This window comes from Ceratotherium simum, chromosome 27, assembly GCF_057802395.1.
Source record: "Ceratotherium simum simum isolate JZ-2026a chromosome 27, ASM5780239v1, whole genome shotgun sequence".
Classification (NCBI taxonomy): domain Eukaryota; kingdom Metazoa; phylum Chordata; class Mammalia; order Perissodactyla; family Rhinocerotidae; genus Ceratotherium; species Ceratotherium simum.
In genome coordinates, this window is record NC_141926.1 from 35,683,824 (window position 1) to 35,695,269 (window position 11,446).

At 35.2% G+C, this 11,446-nt stretch overlaps 1 long non-coding RNA gene across 1 annotated transcript in view; it reads left to right on the forward strand.

Moving 5' to 3' along the window:
• The window catches only part of LOC147913475 (uncharacterized), a 126,191-nt gene extending 115,023 nt beyond the window's left edge, over positions 1-11,168 (forward strand). Inside the window, exons 2-3 of the long non-coding RNA XR_015548744.1 lie at positions 9,136-9,239; positions 9,863-11,168. This is a non-coding gene — a long non-coding RNA (uncharacterized LOC147913475). The remainder of the gene's footprint in view (positions 1-9,135; positions 9,240-9,862) is intronic.
• Positions 11,169-11,446: the final 278 nt, after the last annotated feature.

Sequence of the window (11,446 nt, forward strand, 5' to 3'; positions counted from 1 at the left end):
ACCGGCGAACCCTGGGCCTCCGCAGCGGAGCGCCAGCACTTAACCGTTTGCACCACCAGGCCGGCCCCTATGTGCTCTATTTTTTAATTTCTTCAAGTAGTTTTGTTTTAAAGTTATATTCATGAGATCACATTCAGAATAACAAAAAAATCACAAAATGTGTTGTTTCTAATGAAAGAACAAGAAAAAACTCCACCTGTTATAAAAATATGCATGTTCGTGTGTGTGCATGCATTTACGAGTGTGTATATATTTATTTATATATATAAAATTCCATTTGAATTGCTGATTATAATGAAAAAATACTATTTTTTAGTTTCTCTGTTGTTGCTAATGATTTTTAAAAATTTTATTCATAGCCTATGATAAAATGTTACTTTTGAAGTGTAGTGTTTTTCTGCTTTCATACATTTACACGAAAGCTGTTAAAACCAAACCACATTAGTTATAAATATTTATAAAGCAAAATCACATCGTGATTTTAAAACCACATGTCACTTTTTCACTACTCTGTAGTAGTGATTAATATGAACTAAGTGGAAGCTGCCATTTTACTGATTCTTCAATTTAATTATTTATGATGAGAAGTGAACAGAGATCGAGATGTGCTCTTCAAAGTAATTCCTCTCAGAGGATACTCATGTCTGACTTAGAGTATGTTTAATTCACCCCAGCTATACCTAATGCTTCCTTCACTATTTTTCTGCAGATTATGAAATTATTTCTAAAGCAGTTCTTTCTTCAAAAGAACTATGAACAATCAAGAGTTTTCACTGTTATTCAAAATGTCAGAGTCATGTGATAACAAAGGCAAATTCAAGATACCTATTCGTACATCGACAGACAAAGTTCCTTATACTTAGAAATCAGATGGGAATTTAGGTTGAAAGAGGCAATATCAAATTAGGCTCCAAGATTGGCAGCAAGAGATGGATCCTACTTTACTTGCTTTTTTTTCAATCCTTTCATAAGTGCCCTTGCCTTTGAATAGTAGGAAACTGAATTAAACCCTCAGGCTGTTTCTTAAATTAATGGAGAAAGTCCCCCCTCCTAATTCTCCTACCATTTTGAACTTTCCTTAGAAGCCTACTCTGAGGTATGCCCTGATTCAGTGGAACTAAACTATGAATTAAAAAGGCATAGTCACCTAAGTTCTTCTTCTAGCATGAAAATTAATTAGCAGTGCCCTGGTGAAGAAAAACAGAGATTTTGTTTTAGCAGTATTTGGGGAAATTGCAGTCATTCTCCATGATTGACCTTTGCTTAGTGTTTCAATTAGCTATTGCCTGCTCTTCCATACTGATAACTCTTCAATTTTCTCTTTTCTTCACTTTGCTTGTTGGTTAATAATGAATTCTCTTTGATAATGTATCTCTTTGTCAATCTCTTTATCAAGAGTTTTTTCCCTGTGCTGACTCTTTAACAATACCTCTTAAGAAACATGATTTGCTTGTGTTCTATTTATATTGAAATTGAGGAAAGAGTTGAGTTGTCCTTAAGTTGAGGCTGGATAAACTCTGTGGAGGTTGTTGACCTCTTATCAGAGTGCTTCCTAATCCCACCCCCAATGCTTTGGCACTATCTAAGATCTCAGAATTATGGAACAATCCTGGGGTGGGTGAACGGAGCTGTTGAAGCATGAATAGGTCTCAGTTTTTCTATCAGACACACAGAATGGATGCACAGAGTCAGGAATTAATTTCCATTATAGAAAAATAAAGAAAATGTTATTTTTTAAACACCTGATTTTATGGACTGAGCTGCATACTTGCAATAAATGTTATAAATTAATGTAGATCTTTCATAGTTTGGCGATTTTCATCTCCAATTCAGCAATATTAACTACTGAACTAAACCAATGTAACTTCTGAGAAGACCACACAAAACAAAATACTAATTAAAAAGATATGAAGACTTGAAAGAAAAGGATAAATAAGGGTGTATAGTAAATACCTCTTTATCTTACTTGAGGAAATTTTATAATAGAGTATCTTTGTTTCATCTCCAAGGTCTAGAGAAGGGGGAATTAATTTTAAACCAGGCTTTGATCATAACCAAATCAAGCATTACAAATACATTTTGACTTTCCTTTGTGAGTATGTCAATATGTTGGTCTATGAGGGTTGGGACAAGGATGAGGAGAGTGAGGGCCCTAAGGTACAAACTTTAAGGGAGTACTTAATTTCAGGGTCATGAAAGTACTGTCCTTGCACTTGTGTGGCCCTGAGGGGAAGTGCCCCCTTACAATTTGCATCCTAGTCTCCTCATTCCCCTCACCCTGGTCTCCTCCCTTTGATGTATAGTTGTATTATTGTTAGACTACCAGGTAATGTAGAAGCACACTTGCCTTTGAAGTGAGGCTAATACATTAATGTTTAGCATTAGAACACCGTGCTCATATAAATGAATTGCTGTAGTGCTGTTGATCTTTCACTATGACTAGTTGTGTTTCTCATGAGTTAGGGTATTAGGATGCTATGTTGACTTGACATGATGCATTTAGCTCAGCATAGATTTTTTAGAAAATGAGTATTTGAAGATCTGCTTTTCTCTTGGCTATTTTTTTACTGATATGTTGAACACTTAATAAGGATAAAATACTTTTTGAAGCAAGCAAGTGTTCACTTCCTTGGTGTGTGGTCTGAAAGGTATATAGATTCTCCTGAAGCCTGAAACATCTCCAGTGCTTACTATACTGACTTGCGCCATATAGGAGAGTTCCGTGCTAGCAAGCTTGTTTTAGGATACACAGACTGTGAAAGCTTAATCTACCTTTAAAAAATAAAATAGGCTCCTAAGACCACATCATTCTGAGTTGAAAAGTCATTTTAAAAAACTCTGTAAGGCTGAATTGTAGGAACTCTGGTAAAGCTCAAGGCAGGAAACTTCCTAGAGCACTTCAGCATAGGGAGTGAAGTCCTTCCATCTCTAGACTTCCAGTTGAGGCTGACTTATCTACTAGGCACAAAGCTATTAGGTGCCCACAAGAAGTGTTTTAGTTTATTTTAAATCAGAAGAAAAAGTGAACGTAATCTAGCCTGCATAATATTTATCTTTATGCTACCATAGTCTTAAAATATAACTATTAATATATTTTTTTTTAATTAAAGAAGAGGACTACAAAAACAAAAGTTCCTAGGGCCTATGAAAGTCATAATATGGCTGTGTTTATTGTCACCGGAAGAGATTTATTTCCTAGTGAGAAGAATCTCATGGCCTAGTTTAGGTCACATGCCCATCTGTTTGGCTAAGTGCCACCAGAGTTTGAAATTGAGGTACAGTTTAAGAAGTAAGGTGGACGCCAGATGGCAAAAAGCAAATAAGTAAAAAATACAAGAAATGTCTATTTCACATGGTGGTTAGGCATTATGAGTCCTGAAAATAGATCTGTATTTATATCGAAGTTTAAGGAATCATTGGATAGAAACTTCCAATTCCTCTCAACATCTGGCCTATACTCCTGGGCAAGGGTGGTACAGATATGTACATCTGATATGTATGCCTGAGCTGGATGTGGAAAGGTATTGACAAACCAGTTTTTCATCCACCAGTTCATCCCTCCATATTTAATACCAGAATTTAGTTGTAATGATTTTCTATGATATGATATCACCAATTTTCCCTAAATATCTTGCTCTTTATGTAAAATCAGGTTTTGTGAGGTGTATTAGTTTGCTAGGGCTGCTAAACAAAGTGCCAAAGACTGAGTGGTTTAAACAACAGAAATTTATTTCCTCACAGTTCTGGAGGCTGGAAGTCCAAGATCAAGGTGTTGGCAGGATTGCTTTCTTCTGAAGCCTTTCTCTTTCTCTTTGGCTCATGGATGACCCGTTTTCTCCCTGTGTCTTTACATGGTCTTCCCTCAGTACATGTCTGTGTCCAAATTTTCTCTTCTTATAAGGATACCAGTCATAGTGGATTAGGACCTGCCCTAACGACCTTGTTTTAACTTAATTCTCTGTGAAGGTGCTATCTCCAAATATAGTCACATTCTGAGGGTTAGGACTTCAACATATGAATTTTGGGGGGACACAATTCATCCTATAACATGAAATAATCACACTAGGTTAAATATACTGCTCTAGGTACATATATGTCTAATTATTATTACTATAGATTTTAATATTTAATATGTGCTCTGCTTTAATATGAACTATGTAGTCGGAACAATGAAGGATCTTGAGGACATAGGCTTGTGTCATTTTGACCAGAGGGAATTTAGGGCACATGACAATAACATGGTCAAAAACATTAATTTTTACTGTGACAGATCTAATAATAACCTTTCCTCCAAAGCAGTGTTTCTAATATTGTGATCCTTGTTTCACCTCCATCAGAATCACTGGGGATGCTGTCTGGGCTCTACCCCAGAGCCACTGAAGCAGAATCTCTGGAGGTGGTGGCCCCACTAGCTGAATTTTTATAAAACGTTCCAGGTGATGCTGGCACGTACTGACTTGAGAACTGCTCTGAAATCAAGCAGTATTTTTTCTCTTTTACTTTTTAATTTAATGGCTGCTATAGACTGACAGGTTGTGTCCTCCTAAAATTCATAAGTTGAAACCTAATATCCAATGTGATGGTATTTGGAGGTGGGGTCTTTGGGAGGTGATAATAGGATAATATTATCCTATTACCCTGACAATAGGATAAGTGTGATTAGGTCATGAGGGCTCTGACAATAGGATAAGTGCCCTTATAAAAGGGACTCCAGAGAGTTTCCTTGCCCCTTCCACCATGTGAGGACACAGCAAGAAGATGGCTGTCTATGAATCAGGAAGTGGCTCTCACCACATACCGAATCTGTGCCTTGATCTTGGACTTTCCAGCCTCCAGCACTGTGAGAAATAAATTTATATTGTTTATAAGATACCCAGTCTATGATATTCTGTAATAGCAGACTGAACTGACTAAGACAATGGCTTTCAGATTCATAGAATTGGAATAATGATAATCAGTCATCACATCTGTTTTTTTATTGCTCCATGGGCTCATCCATCTATCTATCTATCTATCTATCTATCTATCTATCTATCTATCTATCTATCCATCCATTCATCTATCTATCATCATCTTCATCCATCTATGTCTATTATCTAAAATATACTGAATTCTCTTGAACTCACCAACCAAATCAAGAACTAAAACATTGAGAGTAACTTACATCCACTTACATGGTCTCTCCCATCGCATCCCCCATCCCTCTCCGGTGACCATTATCTGAATTAGTATACAATGTTCTTTTGTTAGAACAGTACATATATGTATATATAAGTATACGTATGTCTGTGTATATATACAAACATGTATATATACATATGTATAGTTTCAACTGTTTAGAACTTTTTGTTTTAAAAGGCTGTCAAACTGTTGATAACCTTCTAAGATTTGCTAAACTCCTCCTCCCCAATGACAACATTATGTTGAATTTAATTATTCTAAATTGTTGCATATAACCTTATTTATTCATTTTCATTGTTATAGATATACTTCTTCATTTTCACTATTGTAGAATTATATTGAATGAATATACCACAACTTAATTATTCATCGTCTTCTTCAATTGGGTTCATTTCTAGTATTTCCCTCTTAAAAATAGCCTTGCCAGTAATATTCATGTTTATGCATCCAATGTACATATGTGAGGGATATTCTGGAATATATACCTAGAGGTGAAAATATTGAATGGTAGGATATGCAAATAATGACATTAAATAATATTGCTAAGTTATTTTCCAGTCATTTTACCTATTTGTGTTCTGATCAATAATGTTGAAGCTAGCCATTCTAGCACTGTATTATCAGATTAATAATCAATATTATTAATATTTGTTAATCAAATGGATATTAAATGGTATCTCATTGTGGTCTCAATTTGTGTTTCCCTAATCACAGTGAGATTGAGCAGCTCTTCATATCCTTACGCGTCATCTGTGTTTCTTCTTCTCTGAAATGCCTGTTCATATTTTTTGCCTATTTTCTATTATGTTGTTTGTCTTTTTCTTACTGGTTTTTAGAAGGATTTCTTTCCTTTTAATATATCCTCGATCCTGTTCTTTTGTCAGTTATATTATTGCAAATATCTTCTACCAGTTTTTCTTTGTATATTCTCTTATTTTAAGATATCTTTTGCAAAACTAAAATTCTTAGTTTAGAGTCAGTTTTATCAGTCATATCTTATATAGTTAGCACTTTTTCTGTCTTATTTGAGAAAACCTTCTTTATCCCAAACTCAGAAAGATATTAATCTATATTTTATACTAAAACTTTAAAGCTTTGTTTTTGATATTTATGTTCTTAATCTATCTGAATTTGCTTGTGTGTAAAGTATAAGGTAGGGATCTAATTTCTTGTAATTTTTTACTTATAGATGATTGTTTTTCTTCAGTTCCATTAGTTGAATTTTTTTCTTTTTGAACTGCTCTTGTATGCCACCATTGTCATATATCATTTGCATATGTGAATGTCTCTCTAAACTCTTTATTGTGTTTAATCTGTTAGTTTGTAAACCCTCAATACAAGACTACACTATCATATGTGTTATAGCTTCCTAATAAGTCATGGTGTCTGATAGAGCAAGTCCTCACTCTATTCTTTTTCTGTGAAAATTTCTTGGCTATTCTTGATCCTTTAAGACCGTTTCATATAAGTTTTAAAATCAGACTGTCAAGTTTGATAAAAAAAACCTTACTGCTATAGAGTGCCAAAAAAAAAATAAGAAGGAACAAAACTCTATTCATCCTGTGGTCTCACCAGGGTCACAAAGAAAAGAAAACAAAATTATTGCTCTGGCCTCTCAGTCTACTCTATTGGAATCACTTAGTATTTATACATATTTCATTTAGAAAATATATCCTATTACTATTTAGTAATAGGTTACTATATATCCTAATACTATTTAGTATTTATTTGGGGGTTTAAAATTTTATGTTTTCTTAGGGCATTAAAGGGAAAGATTACAATTTAAAGTTCATATTTTTCTCCTGTCCTTGTGGTTTGCATATTGTGAGGATTTAGAACATGCTATTTCAGCTTCATTTTTATAACTGTAATGCACTATTTCATTGAATGTTTCCTCATAGCTTTTTATTTTATAGATATAGTCAAGTAGCAAGGACTATAATTTTGGTTATGTAGACCTTAAACAAATAGACTGTCAGTCATTTCTTCAGCAAAAATGGGTTTATTCAAAATCAGCAAAAAATTGTAGTTTGGGATGTGCATGCTATGGTGAACCATATGCAAATCCAGAGAGACAAAGGTAGGGGCTTACATTTATTGAGCAAAAGGGGGAGTAGGGATGGGCTGTTCTAAATGAAAGTCTTTGGAGAAAAGTAACAGTTCAGGGTGGCGACGGCTTCTCATTGGCCGAGCTGTGGCAATCCTCATTGGCTGGGCTGTTGCTGGGCAGGGAGAGAAGTCTTCCTTCAGAAGTAAAGTAGTTGTCCTTCCTGTCGGAGATACAAACGTTAGGTGTCTTTCTGTTTGGTGTAATTGGTGATGTATAGTAGGATATGAAAGCTCTCCCTACAGGCTGCCCAACTCCAATTTAGTCAGGCTTTCTTTTATTAATTTCCATAATTATAAGATGGCTTATGTATTATTAATTGAAAATAAATGAACCCTTCTTCCACAAATCTCAAAATTTTATTTGGATAAATCCCAATTGGTTTAACATTCACAACCCTCTTGATAATAATGGAATGGAACCCATTACTCCACCCTTATCTTTGTAAGGAAAATAGTTGCAGACATAATGCATAACTAGGAACACCCATAATATGGCAATCAAAATATGACTCCATTCTCTCATTGCTTCATATATTCACTGGTGGTAAGCTAGGTAGCATGTAATCTGGAGCAGCAATTTACAGAATAGAAATCTGGTAATCAAAGGGAGTTTGCGTAGCTGCTTAAAGTGCATTATCTATTCGCAATACATAGCTTAGATGTGGTAGAATTTAGCTTAGTGCATATGTCTGTTACTTCATTGTATTTCTTTTAGCAAAGAGTTTTTTTGTTTTTTTCGAGTTCAAATTTTCTCAAGGACATAGAATGTGAGGACATTTAGTATTCTGGTACAGTGCACTCTGTTCCGTTAATCCTTTTTATGCCGAGATGCTGGAATGTGAAAAGGTTGTAAAACAAGGAAACAAACTCAAATGCTTATTTCTTGTTTTAGTCTAATCCCATTATAATACAGCACCAATAAGCATGTTGGCTAAGATAATAAGAGTGTGACCACACGATTTGTGTCTGAAATTCACTGTGATCAATTCTAATTTACATTAAGTGAAAAGATATTTACAAAGCACAAAACAAAAGACGGAATAAAAAAAAGGACAAGTTCCATTCTTCTGCTCTGACCATGTTCATTGCAGTGAGCTTTGCTTTGGTTTAAGCTCTTACTTTGGACTGAAATCAATTAGAAGAAATGGATTATGGGACTTGAGGTCTCCTCATTGAAAACATCAGTAAACAGAAAGGAGAGAGAAAAACAAATTTCATAATTGAGAAAAATTAAAATGCTCCCTGTAAATGAGGTTATACACAAGATCAGACCACAAACAAACAACAACTGAAATGAAAGCATGAGTTGAAAGCACACAGGACGTACTGCAGGACAAATTATGTCTCCAATATAGATGAAATCAATTTCATGCACAATTTATTAGAGCTGTCATGGATGGTCTGTCCTATGACAGAATCTAGGTGAATTGAGTTATTTACTTACCATGGCACCAAGTGGTCTTTTAGAGTGATGTTTCTTAAACTTCCTCGTTCCCTAGAGTACTTGTTAAAAATACAGATTACTTTGCCCCACATGAGATCTACTAATTCAGAGTTTATGGTGTAGGAATTTGGGAATCTGTATTCATTATTAGTTAAGTTTGCAAAACACTGCTTTAGAGGAAGGTACTACAGGAACCAGCATAGCATTAGTGTGTGTGTGTGTGTGTGTGTGTGTACATGTAGTACTACTTTATAGAATGTAACATTTTAGTTTTTAAATATCTCTCTAAAAATGCACAAAAGTGCAAGAATGATCTAGTTAATATTCAATTGACTTCAGTTGTTTCCTAATAAGCATAATGATGGCTCTGGCTTTTTGCTTTTACTTTGTTTTTCTGTCAGAAGCGCATCCATGTTGGAGTGAGACCAGGGCCTTCTCGTGAGCTAAACAGAATGTGTTAGAGCCTCTATAGACTAAGCAAGTTCTGAAATTTTATCTTCCTCTGGTAAGTGGAAAAGAATAATTTAAAATGTGCTTTTTACTTATCTCTATTAAAATAGCCAACGTGAAGGGAATGTCACACCTCTAATTTTCTCTGTGAGTAAGTATAATAGAAAATTATTTAAAGCAACAACAAAAAACAACATGGCAAGTTCCATTCAATAATTTCAGAATGTGTTCTTAGAGATAAAAATTTTGTGAAAAGAATGTCAATTAAATTGTATATGTAACAATTACACAAATATATGTTCCTTTGAAAATTAGAGCATGTGTAGCTTTTCTGTTTGGGAACTTTCACTCTCTGGAGGGTGGTCTATGTTTTACAGCAAGACATCCATATTTCCAGAAGGCAGATAGGTTCAAAGAGATTTAGGAATTTGCTTGGAGGCAACATCACTCAAAAGAAAAGTCAGAAGTAAGGGAAGCTTCCTCACTGACCGCCTGGCCTCTCGTGGACGTGTGTTTGTTGCCATTGCTCTTTCTGAGACAACTTAGCCCTAGAGAAATCCACATTTCTTGCTTTATTGTCCACAGTAGCCATTGCCTGCAGCGTTGTAGGTGTCAAAATTGCTTTTGAGAATGATTAGTTAAAATAAATGCTTTTTCCCTACATTTTAATCTTTGCAGAGCCTTTCCGCAGGAGCCAACGTGAGGGGCAGATGCTCCGTAGCACAAGCCTCGTCTTTTCCTCCTCCCGTGACCACCTGCTTCCTGCCTCAGCACTTGGATCCGCCTCGCAGCCCAGCTGTTTCCTCTGTTCCAGGCCCCACGGCTCTCTCAGTCATGGCACAAGTGCTGTGTGAGCAGTGACCCTTGTGGCTTCCCTGTCATCGTCCAGCTGCCTTCAGCCTGAGCACTGACTTTAACAGATTCCCCTCACATTTCTGCTGTCAGCCTGATGCCAGACTTCACAACTTCCCTCGTCCATTTCGCTGGCCTCCTGCCTCTGTTAGGAGCTTCAGAGGTTCTCCAACACGCCCCATCTGCCCGCTGATGCCTCCCAGTTTAATGGCTGCCCTACTCCTTGGGATTCTCTTCCGCAGAGGAGGACATGAAGTGTAGAGGGCTTCTCCAACATACAGTTGACAATGTTGTTCAACGAAGCTTCAAATTAATTTGAATTTTGTGAAAATAAGCATTAAAATATGCCTACATCACACTTAAGTCAGATGCAAAGGTTATCTCGCAGCAGGCTTAGAAGACAAGCATAATCAGAGATAGGTAGCATAATTACAGTAGGAAAAGCACTACAATAAGAACTGAAATATGCCAGGGGACTGGATCTCTAATTTCTCCCTAACTTTAACAACACTTCTGGCCTCGGGAAGTCACTTTGCTGATCCGGGTCTCAAATGCCTCGTTAATAAAATGTAAATTGTAAGATTCTGTCCACCTAAGGACCATGGCCTTGGCCAGGTAAAGGTTTAAATTAAATTCACTTCATTATAAAAGTAAGATAAAAATAGGTAATACTTAACAAAATTTGACAACATTTAATTCTGTTAAAAACAGAACATTTTATGTTAAGTAGTAATGTGAAAACAATACTTGAAAATATAGAAAACAAGAAACAAATCTTTTAATATGATTGTTGGCATTTTTAAGTATTTCTTTTTGTGGGTACACGTAGATATATATTCTCTTTCTTTCTCTTTCCCTCTCCCTCCCTCTCACATGCACAACATTGTGTACTTCTAATTACCCTCTGCTTTTTCACTTATATTATAATTTATGTCATAATTTAAAGTAGATTTTGTTGTAAGTATAGTTTCATTTTATTTCAGTCTTTATCTTAGTGTTAAATTATTATATTCTATTCTATTCACAATTCTCTTATCTTTTGATTTAAATTTCTGGTTTCCATAAATAAAGTTACAATCATAGACACATTAAGTATTTATTATGTTCCAGGTTCTGTTAAAATTATTTGTCAAAAAGTATCTCATTTGATGAACATCTAATTTGTTTATATCCTATTTTATTCCCAAAAGGGTTTAAATAAAATAGATTACAAAAAATACAAAATAACACTGGAAAAAATCAGTGTGATGGGGAAAAACGCATAGAAAAAATAATCTGAAGCAAGAGGTATGAAGTGCATGCTGTGAAGTTTTATACATTCATTAGAGATGTACATCAGATTAGATATTTTGATTTTTAACAGCCAAATATGGGACAAGGGATGTTGGTTAACGTGGGAGTATAATTATT